The sequence below is a fragment of the Phocoena sinus genome, chromosome 1 (assembly GCF_008692025.1).
Source record: "Phocoena sinus isolate mPhoSin1 chromosome 1, mPhoSin1.pri, whole genome shotgun sequence".
In the NCBI taxonomy this organism is placed as follows: domain Eukaryota; kingdom Metazoa; phylum Chordata; class Mammalia; order Artiodactyla; family Phocoenidae; genus Phocoena; species Phocoena sinus.
In genome coordinates, this window is record NC_045763.1 from 97708742 (window position 1) to 97727217 (window position 18476).

The following is an 18476-nucleotide window of genomic DNA, read 5'->3' on the forward strand; positions in this document are numbered from 1 at the left end:
TTCCAGGTCAAATTGCCTCACTCCCCACTCCATCCCTCCCCCATCCTTCTCTTCCAGTCCTCTGATCATTAGTGGAGCAAATGGGGAACAAATATCCCCTTCGGGTAAATCCTCTCCCTTCCCCACTTCAAGGTGTGGTCTGACTCCAAAAACTCATGTTTGACAGGTGTCACCGTTCACCATTACTTTTCTCAAGGTTTGGGTTGGGGCTTAAGTAAGCACTAAAGAGGGACATCCCAGCCCAGCTCTGAGGCTCTCACCTTGTCTGGGACACAAAAAGTAGCCATAAGATTAAAGCATAAGCACCTACTAACCCCCAAAGTATGAAGGAGGGCATGCATCCCACGTTAAACAAAGTGATCTCTTTAGACAAATAGGACAAACAATTTCTTATGGCAGCTCTTTTGTTTTTGGTCTTCAAAATCTCTTTAAAATGCTTAACCAAAAGCTGAAGTTCGTGCAATGGAGTGATTTTCCAATTTCGGTTTACATTTTGATGTTAAACCATCAACAAAAAAGTGGGAAGGGAATTAGAATAACATCACGAGCTAATTCTGATTAATGTCTAAAGGAGATGATTAGGGAGACAGTTTCTCACGTTCTGTAATTGCGCTAGCTAAAGAATATTTCAGGGAGGAAATTTTTGAGTCTGATTTACTTTTAGAAGCTAGCTTCCTAACACTAATTAAAGAAAGCTCACTTGTGGACAGTTGGGGATTTTGTTTGTTTTATTTTATTTATTTATTTTTTTAATTAATTAATTAATTTATTTTTGGCTGTGTTGGGTCTTTGTTTCTGTGTGAGGGCTTTCTCTAGTTGCAGCAAGCGGGGGCCCCTCTTCATCGCAGTGCGCGGGCCTCTCACTATCGCGGCCTCTCTTGTTGCGGAGCACAGGCTCCAGACGGGCAGGCTCAGTAGTTGTGGCTGACGGTCCTAGTTGCTCTGCGGCACGTGGGATCTTCCCAGACCAGGGCTTGAACCCGTGTCCCCTGCACTGGCAGATTCTCAACCACTGCGCCACCAGGGAAGTCCTGTTTGTTTTATTTTAAGGTGCCTCTCAAATGAACAATTTGTCCATCGTAAAGTTCCCCAAAAGTGGCCAGTGGAATTTCAAATTGTCTGGTGAAACTGTGCCAGTTAGAAAGATACACAGGAATGAGCATTATAGTGGGAAAGGATGAATGGGGCTGCTGTTTTGCTTGGAGGGGGGCACAGTTTCAGATGGAAAAGCCAACATGAGAACTATAGTGTGACCATCCATAAAAACATTCAGTATGACCTGCACCTCTGGGACTTGGTCAAAGACCAAGCATCACCCAGCTGGAGTCGGACAAGAGCTCCTGCATCCAGGCAGACAGAACTAAGGTGGTTTCTAAGAGGAGGGGAAAGATACAAAAACACGGGTTACTAAACATAATTTTAATTTGTTCTTATTTCTTAAAATGCCAGTAAAGTAACAGAATATGGATGCTAATGCATGTATATTTGTTTTGGCCACCTCAAAATGTTTACATGCTGTGAAATAAATGCTCATAAAAAAAAGCTGGATGAAGGGCTTCCCTGGTGGTGCAGTGGTTGAGAGTCCACCTGCCGATGCAGGGGACGCGGGTTCGTGCCCCGGTCCGGGAAGATCCCACATGCCGCGGAGCGGCTGGGCCCGTGAGCCATGGCCGCTGGGCCTGCGCGTCCGGAGCCTGTGCTCCGCAACGGGAGAGGCCACAACAGTGAGAGGCCCTCGTACCGCAAAAAAACAAACAGACAAACAGCTGGATGGCTTCTAAACTTTCTTTCCTCTGAGTTTCTCTTGTGTCTAAAAACAAGAAAAAATATTGGTTACTCTAATTAAAGATAATAATTAGTGTAGTTAGTTAATTGTCCTAGATATAGTAATTGCAGAGAGATATAGGTATATATACAGAATAAGAGGTGATTTTCTGTTTATTTAGAAAAATTATTACAATTTATTCAAATGATAAATTTAATATGACACATATTGTTTTAGTTAATATACGGAGAAGTTAATTATATTTTAAAGCTATATTTAAAAGCTTTAAATTATCTATTTTATATTTATATATCTACATATGCCTAAATACATACAAATAAAGGAATATTAATAGATCCTTTACTACAATCTGTTACAAAAATAATGTACCAAAGGAGTAAAATTAGAATTCGACCTTTCATGTAAAATGACTAAATTATTTTATGCCCAGATTAGCAGAGGTTCCTTTTATTTTTTTAACCAAATGATACTCATAACTTTCAGTGCTTTTCTCATACTCTTAAATCATTTTGTTGGAAATTCTCTTGGTTAGCCCTTACCTAATTTTGTTTGTATTTTAAAATGCTATCACAGATCTAAATTCACCCTTAAAATATAGACCAGTCCAGAAATTAAATCAGCTCCAAAGGCTAAAATACTTGCCCTCACCTTGGGCTGCCAGCTGGTTAAAAAGTAAAAGAACAAGCATGTATACTAATAGTAGATGTGCTTTTGGGGTAGTCTGCAAATTTGGAATTCTTTAGACGTGAAGAGTTTTCTAATTTTGACAAAACATATAAAAATTGGACAAGTCACGAAAAACCTTTTAGCTGATTTGCTGTTACCTAAAGAAATAGCTATAATAAAAGTAGAACTTCATTCAAAGCACCAAGACCCACCACCTCCTGGTAATGCTTTTAGCTGACCATTCTGCTACATAAGCAGTGGTAACCAAGACAATTGCTCCTGTAATTGTAAAGAAAAGAGAGGCCTTGGAGGAATTCAAAGAGGCGATTCTTAACTGTCAGAGACAAATCCCTAACTTGGAAAAATGGAAACTGGAAAAATTCAGAAGTGGGGAAAGTTGCATAAGGATAACTTTTGGTGCTCTCACAATGGCTGACTCATAACATCAAATAATTTAAATTGGAGCTTAGCAAAAATGCTTCATGATATTACTTATAGGAGCAGATACACTGACAATACTAAACAAACAGTGGTGGGGTAACTTTAAAGATATTGACAAAGATGTTTTTAAAACACATCCTACTGCCAATGATGTGTTCTTGGTAAATTGTAAAAGTAGGATACGGACAAGGACCAAATTCCAATCCTCCAAATGGACTTTATACAAATGTCTCTTGCAATGGATTATAAATACTATGTTCTGGTTATTTTCTGGTTTCTTCTCAGAGTAGGTTAAAGCTTTCCCTTGCCAGAGAGCTTTGGCTCTAATTGTAAAAAAAAAAAAAAAAAAAAAAAAAGCTTTTTTTGCTTGATTTTGTTTTCTGGCCTGGGGAATTTCCACTTATCTCTCTAATAATGACAGACACTCATTTTACTGGTACCATTATTAAGGAAATCTATAATGTTTGCCTTTTAACTCCAAATCTTACTGTTTTTATCATCCACAGTCCTTAAGAAAAATAGAACTAAAGGAATTCTAAATACTGAAATTAATAAGTTCCCTTAAACTTCCATGGCCTAAAATATTGCCATTGGCTTTAAGGTGTGTAAGATCAACCCCCTCTGGGACTCACAGTTTATCTCCTTATGAATTAATAAATTTCTGGTCCATGCCTTTAAAAATTTCACCCTCAATCTAAATTCTATCCTACTGCAATGAAATATGATCAAGTACTACGAGGAACACATACAGTACCTCCAGCTTTATCATCAATGGTTACAAGCTACATTTCCAAACCACTCACTTACCATTTGCAACAGGAGATAAAGTATTCTGGAAAAGATACCTGAGATAAACTGCCCTTGAACTTAGATAAAAATGACCTATTAAGGTACAGTTAAAAACAGACCAACAAAACTCCAAAGTATTGATCCTTAGGTTAATATTTCCCACCTCAAAAGATAAACACTTCCTTCTGACTACTGGATGTCCATTCCACTGGAAATCTTTTTTTTTTTTTTTTGCGGTACGTGGGCCTCTCGCTGTTGTGGCGTCTCCCATTGCGGAGCACAGGCTCCGGATGCACAGGCTCAGCGGCCATGGCTCACGGGCCCAGCAGCTTCGCGGCACGTGGGATCTTCCCAGACCGGGGCACGAACCCGTGTCCCCTGCATCGGCAGGCGGACTCTCAACCACTGCGTCACCAGGGAAGCCCTCCACTGGAAATCTTAAACTGAGATTCTTAGGAATCTTCCAGAAGTTGCTGACTTCAGAAGTGGACAGCTTCTGCTCAAGACTTCAGATCAAGATTAATACTCTGATATTGGGACTTCCCTGGTGGTCCAGTGGTTAAGACTGCACGCTTCTACTGCAGGGGGTGTGGGTTTGATACCTGGTCAGGGAACTAAGATCCTGCATGCCACCCAGCCAAAAAAAAAAAAAAGATTAACATTCTGATATCAATTTATCAACTTACGTCAATTAAACAACTAATAGCATCGATTCTATTTAAGAAGATAATTTAATTACTTTGTTTTCCTGAAAAGGAAAGTAGTACTTTACCTTTTGGTTTGGAGATGTATTACAAGGATTGAAAGTCATTTTGTTTCTGATAATTGCCTATTTGACAGCTGGCTAATGTATCATGTCCTGAGTCTTTTAAAAAAAGATTTAGATGTGTTATTTATTTATTTTATTAATTATATTTATTTTTGGCTGCGTCGGGTCTTAGTTGAGGCCCACAGGCTCTTCGCTGTGGCAGGCGGGCTTCTCTCTAGTTGTGGCGTGTGGGTTCCAGAGCGCGTAGGCTCTGTAGTTTGCGGCACACGGGCTCTAGTTGAGGCGTGCAAGCTCAGTAGTTGTGGCACACGGGCTTAGTTGCCCCGCGGCATGTGGGATCTTAGTTCCCTGACCAGGGATCGAAACTGTGTCCTCTGCATTGCAAGGCAGATTCCTTACCGCTGTACCCCTAGGGAAGTCCCCATGTCCTGAGTCTTAAATATGACTGTACCGCCATTGTCACATCAGATAGTTAAACCATTCATCCTGCAACAGAAGGAGAGGAAAAGATTAACTTCAGTTTAACTGCAGACTACACTCAATGCACAGTCTTCTGCTCTTAGCAAAATCTCTGGAGGAAATCTGGATTTCTTGAATTAACGTCCTGTGGTCTGACTTTGTCTGTCCTTGGCCCAAAGACTGGGGCTGGGGGTGGCGCTGAGAAAGAAAGAAAGCAGTCCCTGGCGTCCGGAACTGATCTGACATTCAGAGCAAGACCTCAAAGTTATTGCAAGCTGCTCTGATGCTGACAGCAGGACCCTGTTCTCTTCTTCGACCAATAATCCCACAGAGTAAAAACCTCACAGTTACTCTGAGATCATGATAAAATGAAACAAAACAAGATCACTCCATCATTTTACCTAATCACAGACAAAAACAAGGTCACTGTGTTACCCACAAAATACCCAATCACAGAATCGCCGCCCCCATTCCCCATCCCCTGCAAATTTCTGACAGCATTAAATCTAGATGTAGGCCCTGCTTCCTTGGACTTCTCCCAGATTAGCCAACCAGAACCCAAACGCCCTGATAGAGTCTTTCTAACACTCTTCCTGAGACACTCTGTGGGTCCCTGAGTGTTCTCCCTGGCTGCAAAGATCAATAAACCCGCCTGGCCACCGCAGCTGTGTTCCTGGTGGCCTCTGGCTGGAGGGCAGCGACAGTGCCCACCATTTAAAATTCTTGGCCCATATAGCAAAACAGTTCTGTGTCTGGCGATGTATGTTGTTCAGTGTTGCTTTCTTTTATAACAGTTGTACTTCTCAGGTGCCCATGTCTCTCCCTTGCCCACTCTGGTCTCTCCCTTTTTGCAAGAGGCATTTCAAGAGACATAAAAAGACATACAAAGTTTTAAAAAGCAAGGTAATTGGGAAAAAAGTACCATAAAAGGAAGAGAAATAGTGCTGAGTCAGAGGCCAGATTAACACAGAATGAACATTGTGAGACCTTGAGTTCTTTCCAAATGACAAAATTTGGCGGTAAATTTCCTAGAAGTAAAGGCAAGGAGTGAAGTACAATTTGTTATGCAATTCTGTACCTATACAATTTTGAAAATGAACAAGTGGCTTGGGGAAATCGCCCCTGTTCTGGTAATGATCCCTTAAAGGAATGTTTCCTGCAGGACCCTGTTATAGTGAACACTATCCACATTATTCACAAGGGAAAATTCAACGACAGGTTTCAGGAGGCTATTTCTTGCAACATCCTTCTAAAGAACTGGTTTAGGATCCACTGAGCTGAAGACTGTCTTCCCCTCCTGGCCAGGCTGTACATGGCCTCTCGCGATCACACCGTGTAGGGCATCACGGGGCTCCCTGCCACGAGCGGCAGTGTCACAGTAACCCATAGCTGCAGGTCACAGCAGGAGCACCTGTTTCATGGTGATGTCAGAGGGGCTCCGGTCCCATAAAGGGGACTCTCCCCAGGCTCTCGCGTAACAGCAGGCAGAAGTCAAAATGCCAAAGCTCTGTTCTGTTAAAGACGTTTTATGAGTGGCCCCTGAAGTGTGGTCAAGGTTAAGATGGTGAATTTTATGTTATGTGTATTTTACCTCAATTAAAAAAAAAAGGTGGTCTGAAGACTCACTTTCTGAAAGTCTGTCTTAATCCAGTGTTACAACCTAAAGTATCTAAAGGAATGAATGAACTGCAGAAATAATATAAAGAATATTATTTTGCGGCAGAGCATTTGATAATTACCAAGTGGCAGAGTTCAGACTGAGGTCTTCTGACCAAATCCTGGAGTGTGGATATTCCGTGTTTCTGATAAGAAGACAGTATATTCTGTGAAGCAACTATTCAACCCTGGTCCACGAGAGAATCACCCAGGGAGCTTTTAAAACTACAGATGCGGGCTTCCCTGGTGGCGCAGTGGTTGAGAGTCCGCCTGCCGATGCAGGGGACACGGGTTCGTGCCCCGGTCTGGGAAGATCCCACATGCCACGGAGCGGCTTGGCCCGTGAGCCATGGCCGCTGAGCCTGCACGTCTGGAGCCTGTGCTCCGCGATGGGAGAGGCCACAACGGTGAGAGGCCCGCATACCGCAAAAAAAAAAAAAAAAAAAAAAAAAAAAAAAACTACAGATGCTACCACATTCGGGGATTCGTACTTCATTGCTCTGTGACGGGGCCCAGTACTGTTTTAAAAGTTCTTCAGGTGATTCTTGTGCAGACAAGGTTGAGAATTATTGCTTTGAAGTCAGCAGAGTTGAGGAAAGCCTGATTTTTATTTTTTGTTTTAATAAAAGTTAAGCAACACAACCAGGGCATGTGCCTGGATTAGAGGACAAGGGATTGCCTGTGTCTCTCTGGTATAATTTCCATCTTCTCGTTCTTAGTTGAATCCTCTTAAATGACAACTTTCTTTGCTTATATTGGGTATAACACTTTAGAGTTTGCAGATCACTGTCACTTGATTTGCATAGCCACCTTATGAGATAGGATGGGTATAATAATCCTTATTTTCTAGGTGAAGAAAATCTCCTTCATTCAGCCTGAAGGCACCAATTAACCAACTAGCCACCCAGTGTGGGCGAGGAACGAGATAGAGATGCCTCACTGATGGCCCATATCCTAAAATCCTGTGACACAGCCCACTGTCACTAGCTTGGGTGGGTGTTCCCCACATCACAGTGGCCCTTGGCCATTTGGTCCACTAAAGGAACCAGTGTCGTTCCATAGGTGCGCTGGAGTATTCTTTTAGGCCCTGCACACACTTGCATAACAAAATATTAATGGTATATACAAGTCTGCTCTGAGAAACGGACTGTAACCCAAAAAATGTCAGAGTGGAGGAAAAAAGCATACAGACTCTATTTCATCAATTGTGAGGTGCATTTTTATTTTATGGACAAATAAGAAGTTTTAGAAACCCTACAATGTAAACAACAAAGCGCTGTTGACTGTAAGGCATCCTGATTTTATCTTCTTTTTTTTTGCGGTACGCGGACCTCTCACTGCTGTGACCTCTCCCAATGTGGAGCACAGTCTCCGGACGTGAAGGCTCAGCGGCCATGGCTCACGGGCGCAGCCACTCCGCGGCATGTGGGATCTTCCCAGACCGGGGCACGAACCCATGTCCCCTGCATCGGCAGGCGGACTCTCAACCACTGCACCACCAGGGAAGCCCCTATCTTCTTATTTTTTTAAACTTTTTATTTTATACTGGAGTATAGCCAATTAACAATGTGATAGTTTCAGGTGCACAGCAAAGTGGCTCAGACATCCATATACATGTATCCGTTCTCTCCCAGACTCCCCTCCCATCCAGGCTGCCACATAACATTGAGCAGAGTTCCCTATGCTATACAGTAGGTCCTTGTTGGTTATCCTTTTTAAATATAGCAGTGTGTACAAGGACATCCTGATTTTAGAGATGTTAGAATGTGGAAAAAATAAGGGCATCTTAGAATCAATAAAATGGGTACTTCTCCCCATCTCTTCTTTTTATGCTCCATAAAGAATGTGATTCATATTTTCCCAGGACCCAATAGTCCAGAATTAAAATGGGGTTGCTGCGACTCCAAGTACCTGCATTTTAGGAGGCCTGCTCCCTCCCCATCTCCGTCATTTCTGGGAGTCTCCACAACACCTCGGCCTTCCCACTTGGCTTTGTTTCAGCCTCTCCTGTGAGGCTGCTGCGGTTGTGAGGGATGCCCTCCCCAGGCAGCCTCTGAGAGCGCTTTAGCTCAGCTTGCCGGCAGTTCCTCGAAGGCTCACACCAGAGGACTTTTCAGTGCTCATTTCAAACGCCACATCTGAGAAGTCGAATTCACCATGACTCCCTGCCGCCCCCTGCCCCCGTCATCAACAGTAAGAAAGGACATCGCCATGCTACGGCAAGGTTTTGGATTTTCTTTAACTCAAGCCGGGATCCCTGAACTACCTTCAGATATAGGGTCTAGCTCACATCGTTAAGTGCATGTTGAAATGTATGGATGGACTTCAGGACCCAGTAGTCTCTCTATTCTGCAGCCCAAAGAAAGCAGCACAAACATACCCTCAAATCGAGGGAGGCCTAAGTGTGGAGGGAAGAGAGGCAGCTCCCCCTCCCCCAGCCCAGCACCTGCCGTTGTCTTTGCTGTCCTCAGCTGTCTCCTTGACCATGGGCTGTGGCCGCCAGGGGGTGGTGGTGAGCTGAAGAGAGCTGAAGAGACGTGCCTCCTCCCACGCCCCTGCAGTTCCTGGAAAGTGCCCATTGCATCCTGTTTCTGTGTCCTCCCTCTGCTCAGAATGGTGACACCCACATCTGAGTGCACCTTCCAAGGTGCCGCTCATACTTGGCTCCCTCAGACTTTCCTGACCATTCTCTCCCATGTTCAGACTGTCCTCCGGACGCTGCCACGCCGGGTGGCCCTTCTTTGTGGATTTCCTCATACTCTCCACCAGCGCCATCCAGTGGAAATACAGACGGTCCCTAACTTAACGATGGTTTGACTTTACGATGGTGCGAAACCCCTACTCATCCAGTGGAAACCTGCTTCGAATATTGAATTTTGCTCTCTTCTCGGGCTAGTGATACGAGGTATGACACTCTCTCCTGATACTGGGCTGGGCGGCCAGTCAGCGGCTCTCAGCCAGACACGCGGTCTCCGGGGGTGAACAACCGATGCACTACCACCATTCGGTGCCAGACAACCATTCTGCGTTCCACTTTCAGTACAGTATTCAGTGCATTACATGAGGTAGTCAACACAATTATAAAATGGGTTTTGTGTTAGATGATTTTGCCCAACTGTAGGCTAATGTCACTGCTCTGAGAATATTTAAGGTAGGCTAGGTGTATTAAATGCATTTTCAACTTACAGTGAGTTTATGGGGACATAATCTCTCCAAAGTCGAGGAAGACTAGTGTAATGCTAGCCACCTGTTTACTTTTAATTGTTCTAATAGCCGCATTAAAAAGTAACTTTAATAGTATGTTTTATTTAACCCAATATATCCAAAAATTATTATTTCAACATGTAAATCAACTTAAAATGATTAATGAGATATTTTACAAGATTTTCTGTCCCTACTAAGTCTTTGAAATCTGATGTATACTTTATACTTAGAGCACGTCTCAATTCAGATCCTAAGTTTTCACTAGAAATACTTTAACCTGTATCTAGATTTCAAAACATTTACAGTTGAAAAAATTGATTTACATACCCAAATCATCCCAAATATACCTAAAAGATTTCAATGACTGAATTGAGTATCAGTTTAAGAACTTAAGCTAATTAAAATGAAATAAAATGAAGATTTGAGTTTCTCAGCTGCACTGGCCACACTTCAGGTTCTCTGTGGCCACATGTGGCTGGTGGATCCCACGTGGCACAGCTCAGTTCTAAACCATAGGCTTCCTGAGGGTAGGGATTGTTTCTTTGCCTTCTCAGAGTCGTACATGGAGCCCAGCACATAGAGGTAACGAAATGTTTGTTGAATGAGTGACTAACAGAGTTGGGACTTCTAAGAAAGGTAAAAGCAAGAGGATAACAACGTATTTATAGATCAAAGCCTGCCTGGATCAGTTCAGTTCACCAGGGCATTTCTCTGGAATACAGCTCCTTCACCTAAATCCTTTTAGATTTTAGAGAACCTTCTCCCCACCACCAACCCAGCTCTTGTTTCCACCCACTCATTTGGCTTCTAAGAGCTTCGAGAGCTTGGTTTTTCAGATCCCCAGGGCTGAGAGGTAGAAACAGATTTCACTTCTTCCCCAGATGTTTCCAGCTAGAGGCTCTGCATTTCCCAGGTCTCAGAGCACCTGGCAGGCCAGGTGGGCAGGAGTGGGTGGAGCCACCCTGGCAGCCCCTTGAAGGGCGGTCCAGGAGGAGTTCTGTGCTCCAGCTGCAGCTAAGGCCAGTGGAAGCATCCGTTCTGTCAACGATGGCCCTTAGGGACAAGGGAGCAGAGAAGACCAGGGGGACATGTCCTCCGAGTCAGTCTCTGTAGATGGGAGCCCAGTGGATGTTTAGGTCCTTTCTTCCAAGCCAGAAGGTGCTTCTTGGAAGGTGGGTGGAGGACAGCCAAAGGCACGAAGACGGGAGGATTGTTCACTCCATCAAGGTCAGTGTGGGAGGAAGTAGCGTGAAGGTTTTAGTGTTAGAAGATGAGGTCACATTAATCTCTCCAGGTTCTGAGGGAATTATTAATCCCTGAATCCCCTGCTCATGTTACGCACCTGAGGGCCATCCTGTCTCAGAGACCAGGAGACAAAGTTACAGGAGCAAGTTAGGAAATTCGAGAGGGTCCCAAAACCAGGCTAAGGAATTTTAAATACTCTCTCCTCTAAAGAGGAGTAATTAGAGCCTGGCCCGGCACCTCCCTCATCAAGCTTTATCCAGTTTTGCTGAGTCATTCAGCATCTCCTGCAAGTTACACAGGCACCTTCTGAGCTCCTTTGTTCTCCTGGGGTGCCTCCTGAGTTTGCACCTTAGGGAAGCTGTGGGCCTCCTTCTGAAACAGAAGAATATTGTAGAGACAGAGTGAATGACGGGGCCTCCTGAGGGACAGGGGTGGTTGGGTGGCAGTGAGGGGAGTGCAGCAGAAAGAGCATAGACCTTCGGGAGAGCCAGGGCCAGGCTGCGTTCCAGCCTTTCCTAGCTATGTGAGCATGAGAGAGTTGCTTAACCTCAGTGTGCCTCAGTTTCCCCTTTTTGTTGCAAAGAAGTTGGAAGAAAAGCTGAGATTTAGTTCACAGATGCTGTCTTCTTTGTCATATTAACCCCACAGAGCACAGCTGTCACGGGCCTCCCTGGGCAGTCTGTGTGTTCAGTGCCTGTGCTCTGATGGATTCCAGACCTTGAGTCAGGCTCTTTTCCTTCCCCACACTCAGGGCCTAAAGGAGAATCTCTGCCTGCAGAAAGCCAGCTGCTCCTCCCAGCCCAGGGCAGAACTGACCCCGGAGCCCTGGAGAGTTCCAGGCGTCCTTTAAGGCCTCAGCTGCCCACTTCTCTTCAGTAAGTTTCCTTGCACTTGCCCCAGTTGGCTGTTCTCTTCTGCTGTCAGGGTCACTGAAGGGTAGTACCCTTGCCCAGTAAATGGGTCCCCAACTTAAGAGGGGAGTTGGGGCAAATGCTGTGATTACTTCTGCTTTGAAGAGCTCAACTAGACCTCTCACCTGCTATACCTAACCCTGAGGTTGCTCTCCACTGCCCTGCCAGCCTGGTATGGAGGCCTCATGGCCAGCTGGGCCCCTTACTGCTCTCAGCTGCAGCAGCTGGCCTGGTCCCAGCCGCAGATATGTCTGATTGCCAGGTAAAGGCTGGCCAACACCTGCTGTGTCTTGTCTTTTTCCCTCCTGGCTACCTGGACTCACCAACTGGCCCTGCTGCTGCCAGGAGATTTAAAGGGCCAGTGCCATGGTTTTTCTCTTCTCCATGTTTCACTTTTTCTCCTTTTGGGAACCAGATATTTGAGGTCTAGGACATTCAAAAGCAAACATATATATGGGGGAATTTAGAAAGGCACCACACAGACCTTACATGTACATCTCAGACTGATCCCTGACACAAAGACACCATATAGCAATTGAAACGCACACACACACACACACACACATATATATATACACTACAGCAACTTCTGGAGAAGGGTGAGAATCTGATCTTTAGAGTTACCACATTATAAGATTCAAATATCCACTTTTTAAAAAAATCACAAGGCATACAAGAAACAGGAAAGTAAGGCCCATTCCAAGGGGAGGGGGGTGGTAAATCAGTGGAAACTATTTCTGAGAAAGACCAGATGATGGACTTACTAGACTTTAAGTCAACAGTCTTAAAGATGCTCGAAGAGCTAAAAGATGTGGACAAAGTTAGGAAAACAATGAGTGGAACTACCATATGACCCAGCAATCCTACTACTGGGCATATACCCTGAGAAAACCGTAATTCAAAAAGAGTCATGTACCACAATGTTCATTGCGGCACTATTTACAATAGCCAGGACATGGAAGCAACCTAAGTGTCTGTCGACAGATGAATGGATAAAGAAGATGTGGCACATATATACAATGGAATATTACTCAGCCATAAAAAGAAACAAAATTGAGTTATTTGTAGTGAGGTGGATGGACCTAGAGTCTGTCATACAGAGTGAAGTAAGTCAGAAAGAGGAAAACAAATACCATATGCCAACACATATATGTGAAATCTAAAAAAAATCGTTCTGAAGAACCTAGGGGCAGGACAGGAATAAAGACGCAGACGTAGAGAATGGACTTGAGGACACGGGGAGGGGTAAGGGTAAGCTGGGACGAAGTGAGAGAGTAGCATGGACATATATACACTACCAAATGTAAAATAGATAGCTACTGGGAAGCAGCTGCATAGCACAAGGAGATCAGCTCGGTGCTTTGTGACCACCTAGAGGGGTGGGATAGGGAGTGTGGGAGGGAGACGCAAAAGAGAGGGGATATGGGGATATATATATATACATATAGCTGATTCACTTTGTTATACAGCAGAAACTAACACAACATTGTAAAGCAATTGAACTCCAATAAAGATGTAAAAAAACAAAAACAAAATACAAGTGCACAAAATGGAAATATCAAAAAAGATATAGAAAACATAAAAAAGGAACCAAAAATAAATTTTAGAACTGAAAATTACAATAACTGAAATGAAAAATTCACTGGAAGGATTCAAAGGAAGGTTCAAGAAGGAAGAAGAAAGAGTAAGGGAATTCCAAGTAGGATAAATTCAAAGAGATACACACCAAGACACATTATAATCAGACTATTGAAAGACAAAGACAAAGAGAGATCTTAAAAGCAACAAGAAGGAAGTAACTCATCACATACAAAAGCTCTCCAAAAAGATTATTATCAGATTTCTCTTAGAAACCTTGGAAGCCAGAAGCAGTGGGTTGACATATTCAAAGTGATAAAGGAAAGAAAAACCTGTCAGCCAAGAATCCTATATCTGACAAAACTGTCCTTCAACTATTAAGTAGAAATTAAGACATTCCCAGATAAGTGAAAGCTGAGAGAGTTTTTTATCACTAGACCTCCCCTACAAGAAATGCTAAAAGGAGTCCTTCAGGTTGCAATGAAGAGAGACTAGAGAGTTATGTGAAGCCATGTGAAGAAAAAAAGACTCCTGGAAAAGGTAAATACACGTGTAATGATAAAAGCTAGTACTATTATAACTTTGTTTTATAACTTTCTTTTTGTTTTATATATAATTTAAGAGATTAGTCCATTAGAAAATAATTATTAGTCTATGTTTTTTGACACACATGTATAAAGATGTAATTTTGTGACATCAATAATCAAAGAGAGGGGACAGAGCTGTATAAGAGCAAAGTATTTGAATGCTATTCGAATTAAGCTGGTAGATATTCAAATTAGAGTGTTGTAATTATAGGATGTTGAATATAATCCCCAATGGTAACTACAAGGAAAAATAGCTATAGAATATACAAAAATAAAAATGAGAAGGAAAATGAAAAGTTTCATGACAAAACATCAACTACACATAAAAGATAGTCATGCAGGAAATGAGGGAGAAAAAACTCTAAGGCAAATAGAAGACAAATAGCAAAATGATAGAAGTAAGTCTCTCATCAATAATTTATTTAAATGTCAATGAATTAAACTCTCTAATCAAAGGAAGAGATAAGCAGAATGCCTTAAAAAAACATGATTGAACTACATGATATCTACAAGGGTCAGACTTTAGATCAAAGGCCTAGATAGGTTGAAAGTGAAAGGATGGAAAAAGATATTCCAAGCAAACAGTAACCAAAAGAGAGCAGGGCTATACTAATATCAGACAAAATAGACTTTAAATCAAAAAATGTTATAAGACAGAAATAAGAACATTATCTATTACAGAGTGTTCAATAAAAGCAAGAAGATATAAAAATTATAAACATTTACACACCTAATAACTGATCAAAAACTGACAGAATTGAAGAGAGAACTAGTTCTACAATAATAGTTGGAGACTTAAACACCATGCCACCATGCTTTCAATAAAGGATGGACAGGACAACCAGACAGAAGAAAAGTAAGGAAATAGAGGACCTGAACAACATAATAAATGAACTAGATTCAGCAGACGTATTAGAACATTCAACCCAACAACAACAGTGTACACATTATTCTCAAGTGCACATGGCACAATCTCCAAGATATGTGGGGACACAAAGCATCAGGAATTTAAAAAATAGATATCATATCAACTATCTACTTCAACCACAATGGGATGAAGTTAGAAATCAATAACAGAAGGAAACTGGAAAATCCACAAATTTGTGCAAATTAAACAAAACATTTTAAATAATGAGTCAAATAAGAAATCACAGGGGAAATTAGAAAATACTTAGAGATGAGTGAAAATGAAAACACAGAATGCCAACACTAATGGAACACAGCAAAAGCACTGCTAAGGGGGAAATTTACAGCTAGAAATGCCCACATTAAAAATAAAAGGATCTCAAATAAACATCCTAACTTAATAAATTAAGGAACTAGGGAAAGAATTAAACCCAAATCTAGCAGAAGAAAGGAAATAATAAAGATTATGGCAGGGATAAATAAAAAAGGGAATAGAAAAACAGTAGAGAGTATCAATGAAAAGGTTCAGGAAATTTCTTTGAAATGTTTAACAAAATTGACACACCTTTAGCTAGACTGACTAAGAAAAAAGGGAGAAGATGCAAATTACTAAAATCAGAAATGAAAGATGGGACAGGACTACTGATTCTACAGAAGTAAAAATATCAAAGCAGAATACTACAAACAACCATATATCAACAAATTGGATAATCTGAATAAAATAAATATGTTCCTAAAAACACAAAACCTAACAGGACTGAAACATGTAGAAATAGAATTCCACATGTTATTTATTTTAAATTTAATTGCTTTCTAAATTCTTGAAGGCTTGGTTTGTATTTATTTATTCTTAATACTATAGACATGTAGAAAATTTATTTTCTATATTCTACTATCACGGAAGCTAATAAATTATGATTTTTATTTTTTATTCAGATTAAAAAATATTCTTTACATCGTGGATTACCAAAGTTTACCCAGACAATATTTTGAAAACCTTTAAAAAAATTAGTATATTGTAGGACACATTTTAATACTACTGTTGGTATTTATTTAGTGTGTTGTTTTGTATTCTGTGGCTATTTTATACAGAATTTTTAATTTACTTTGAGAGTTCATAATGTCAGCAGTATAGCTGGAAGGATGGAATGCAGTGCAGAGTCAGACTAGAGACCAAATTCTCAACTGAATATTGGACACAACATGTTTTGATGTCCTGCACAGTGTTCTCTAAAATATTAGAACTTATCAACATGCTACAGTCAAGAGAGAGCACATGTAAATCCAGAAGATGTGGCCACATAGGTGCTGAATTTCAGCGAGGCAACCACTGGCTGCATCACGCCCTTCAGCCCACTCTCCGGTTTCCCAAGTCCCCACTGCTTGCTACTGCCTTTCTCACACCCACTGCACCTACGGGTGTGACCCCTGGGCCTGGGGGCTGAGTCTGACAGCCTACTCGGCCAGCCCTCCTCATCCTCCTGCAGAATTGTCCTCTTCCTCCTGAAGGGGCCACCTGTGCTCTGGGCCGTCCCTATGTCTGCAGTTCCTTGTCCTACCAGGCACTGCCTCTTTCTCCTGCCTTCAACCCCTCTCCCTCTTAGTCCCTCTCAGTGTTTGAACACTTAAAATCTCTTCCATATTTTAAAATCTGTCCTTGTATTTTCCAGCCTTAAAAAAAAAAAATGAATGGATGAATGCTAATGTAATAATATCTGTTCTACATATTTTAAATATTATGACTGTTTAATGTGAGTTTAAGAAAGTCGTTTTCTCAGTGGAATCTGGTCATGTTTCTTTTCCAAGCTCAAGATGTGTAAAACTCAGAATGACAACTTCTTTATATTGTGAAAAATATAACTATTGAGGGCCCGCACTTTTGTGTGTGCATGGCCACCATCGCCTCCCTGTGGGCAAACCGAACTAGGAATCCACCTGACCCTGAGCTGCATGCTGAGTGTGGACCTCAACCTGGAGCCCTGAGGACAGGCAAGGTCAGAATGGCTGGAAGCATCTGCCATGGGGACTGAGCTCTGCTGGTCTCTGGTGACACAGTCTCCCGGCTCCCCAACTTAGCAGAGATGTGCAGACTCTGACTCTGTGATTTAACAGGGATTAGATACAATATATCTGCTTTCTTCAAACCCCCACTCCATACTCTATCTTGGTGGTCAGAAACTTTCATTGAATACTGGGTTCATACCTTTCTATCCTTGTAAAGTGTTAGCTAATTTTAAACTTATTTTTCTGTAGTGTACCAACCTTGCATTTTAACTTGTAAAATCCATTTGCTTTTAAAAGTTCTTCTCATCTCTTTTCATATATCCATTACCTTGTAATATACTTTAAACAAGGGAAAAGTGAACCCAGACCAACCTTGTCCTATTCCCCTCATTCTGAAATAACGTTCAAGCTTCAAAGAGGAAAGTTGGCAGGTAGGACATTGTTCTTGAGGAGGTTGTATCACAGAGCGTCATCAAAGGCCACCTGAGCCACCCTTTCCTACACAAAACCACACGTGGGTCAGGAGCCAAGGATCAGGGCAGGAATCCGTGGACCTGGGCAGCCAAGGTGTGCTGGGCCCACTCTGCCTGTGGTCCTGTGCCAGTCCTCCAGGCTCCTTGCTGGTCCCCCCTTCTGGCCCCCCTTGCAGGAGAGGCTCCTAGCTGCTCAAAGGACAGCCCTCTCCCCCCCCACTCAGATCCCTCTGTGACCACCACAATCCAGGTCACTGACCCAGTCAACCCAGTCAACGTGAGGGTCATCCAGCTGGCTGTCGGGACATCTCTGGACTGCACCTGGATATCTTCTTTGCTGGGCCTGGTTCTGAATTTAGAGTCACTATTTAGGCCATAAAGCTACTCGATTAATTAACAGTTGGTCATTATCACTCTTAGGCATACGACTGAAGGGACGAGTCCTCCATAGTCCCTGAAAGGAAAGCACTGACCACATTTACTTTTTCTGTACCTTGTTGTGGGTGTTTCTTGTATACCATTGATAGTCTGTTCTAGAAGATATGCTGCTGTCAGGGATTATAAAGAGTCGGGGGAGTGTTAGGATTGCTTGGAGTCCTTATCTTCCTGTGCTAGTGGCTCGTTTAAAGTTTCGATATGAGGGACGCCACTCTTTGGACTTAACTTGACAGTCAGAGCCTCCCAGAGCCCGAGGGAACTCGGCAGCCCAGGAGCAAGCCTGAGCGATTCCTGGGAGGGCAGGGGAGGTGGAAGATTCGTGCTCTTGTGATTCAGGCTTGTTCCCCGAGCGCACTGCCAACTCCCCCGATTTACCTGAGATCTGACTGGGGACGGGAATCAGGCTGCCCTCAGCGTCCTGACGTCCAGAGCTCGGCTCCCGAGTCCCCGCGCCTGGAGGGGGACACGAACTATTTCCACTGCTCTGGGTGCAGATACCGCGCTGAGGACCCCGGGTGCCCCGGGTCGCAGGAGGCCTCGGAGATTGGGTAGTAGTTGGGGGCG

General features: G+C 42.8%; 1 long non-coding RNA gene across 1 annotated transcript; it reads right to left on the reverse strand.

Annotated features, from left to right (window-relative positions):
- Window positions 1–1733: 1733 nt before the first annotated feature.
- Window positions 1734–18386, reverse strand: LOC116739525. Its single transcript, XR_004345612.1, has 3 exons — window positions 18288–18386; window positions 4851–4937; window positions 1734–1810 (listed from the first exon to the last, which is right to left on the reverse strand). It is a non-coding gene; the product is annotated as an uncharacterized LOC116739525 (long non-coding RNA).
- Window positions 18387–18476: the final 90 nt, after the last annotated feature.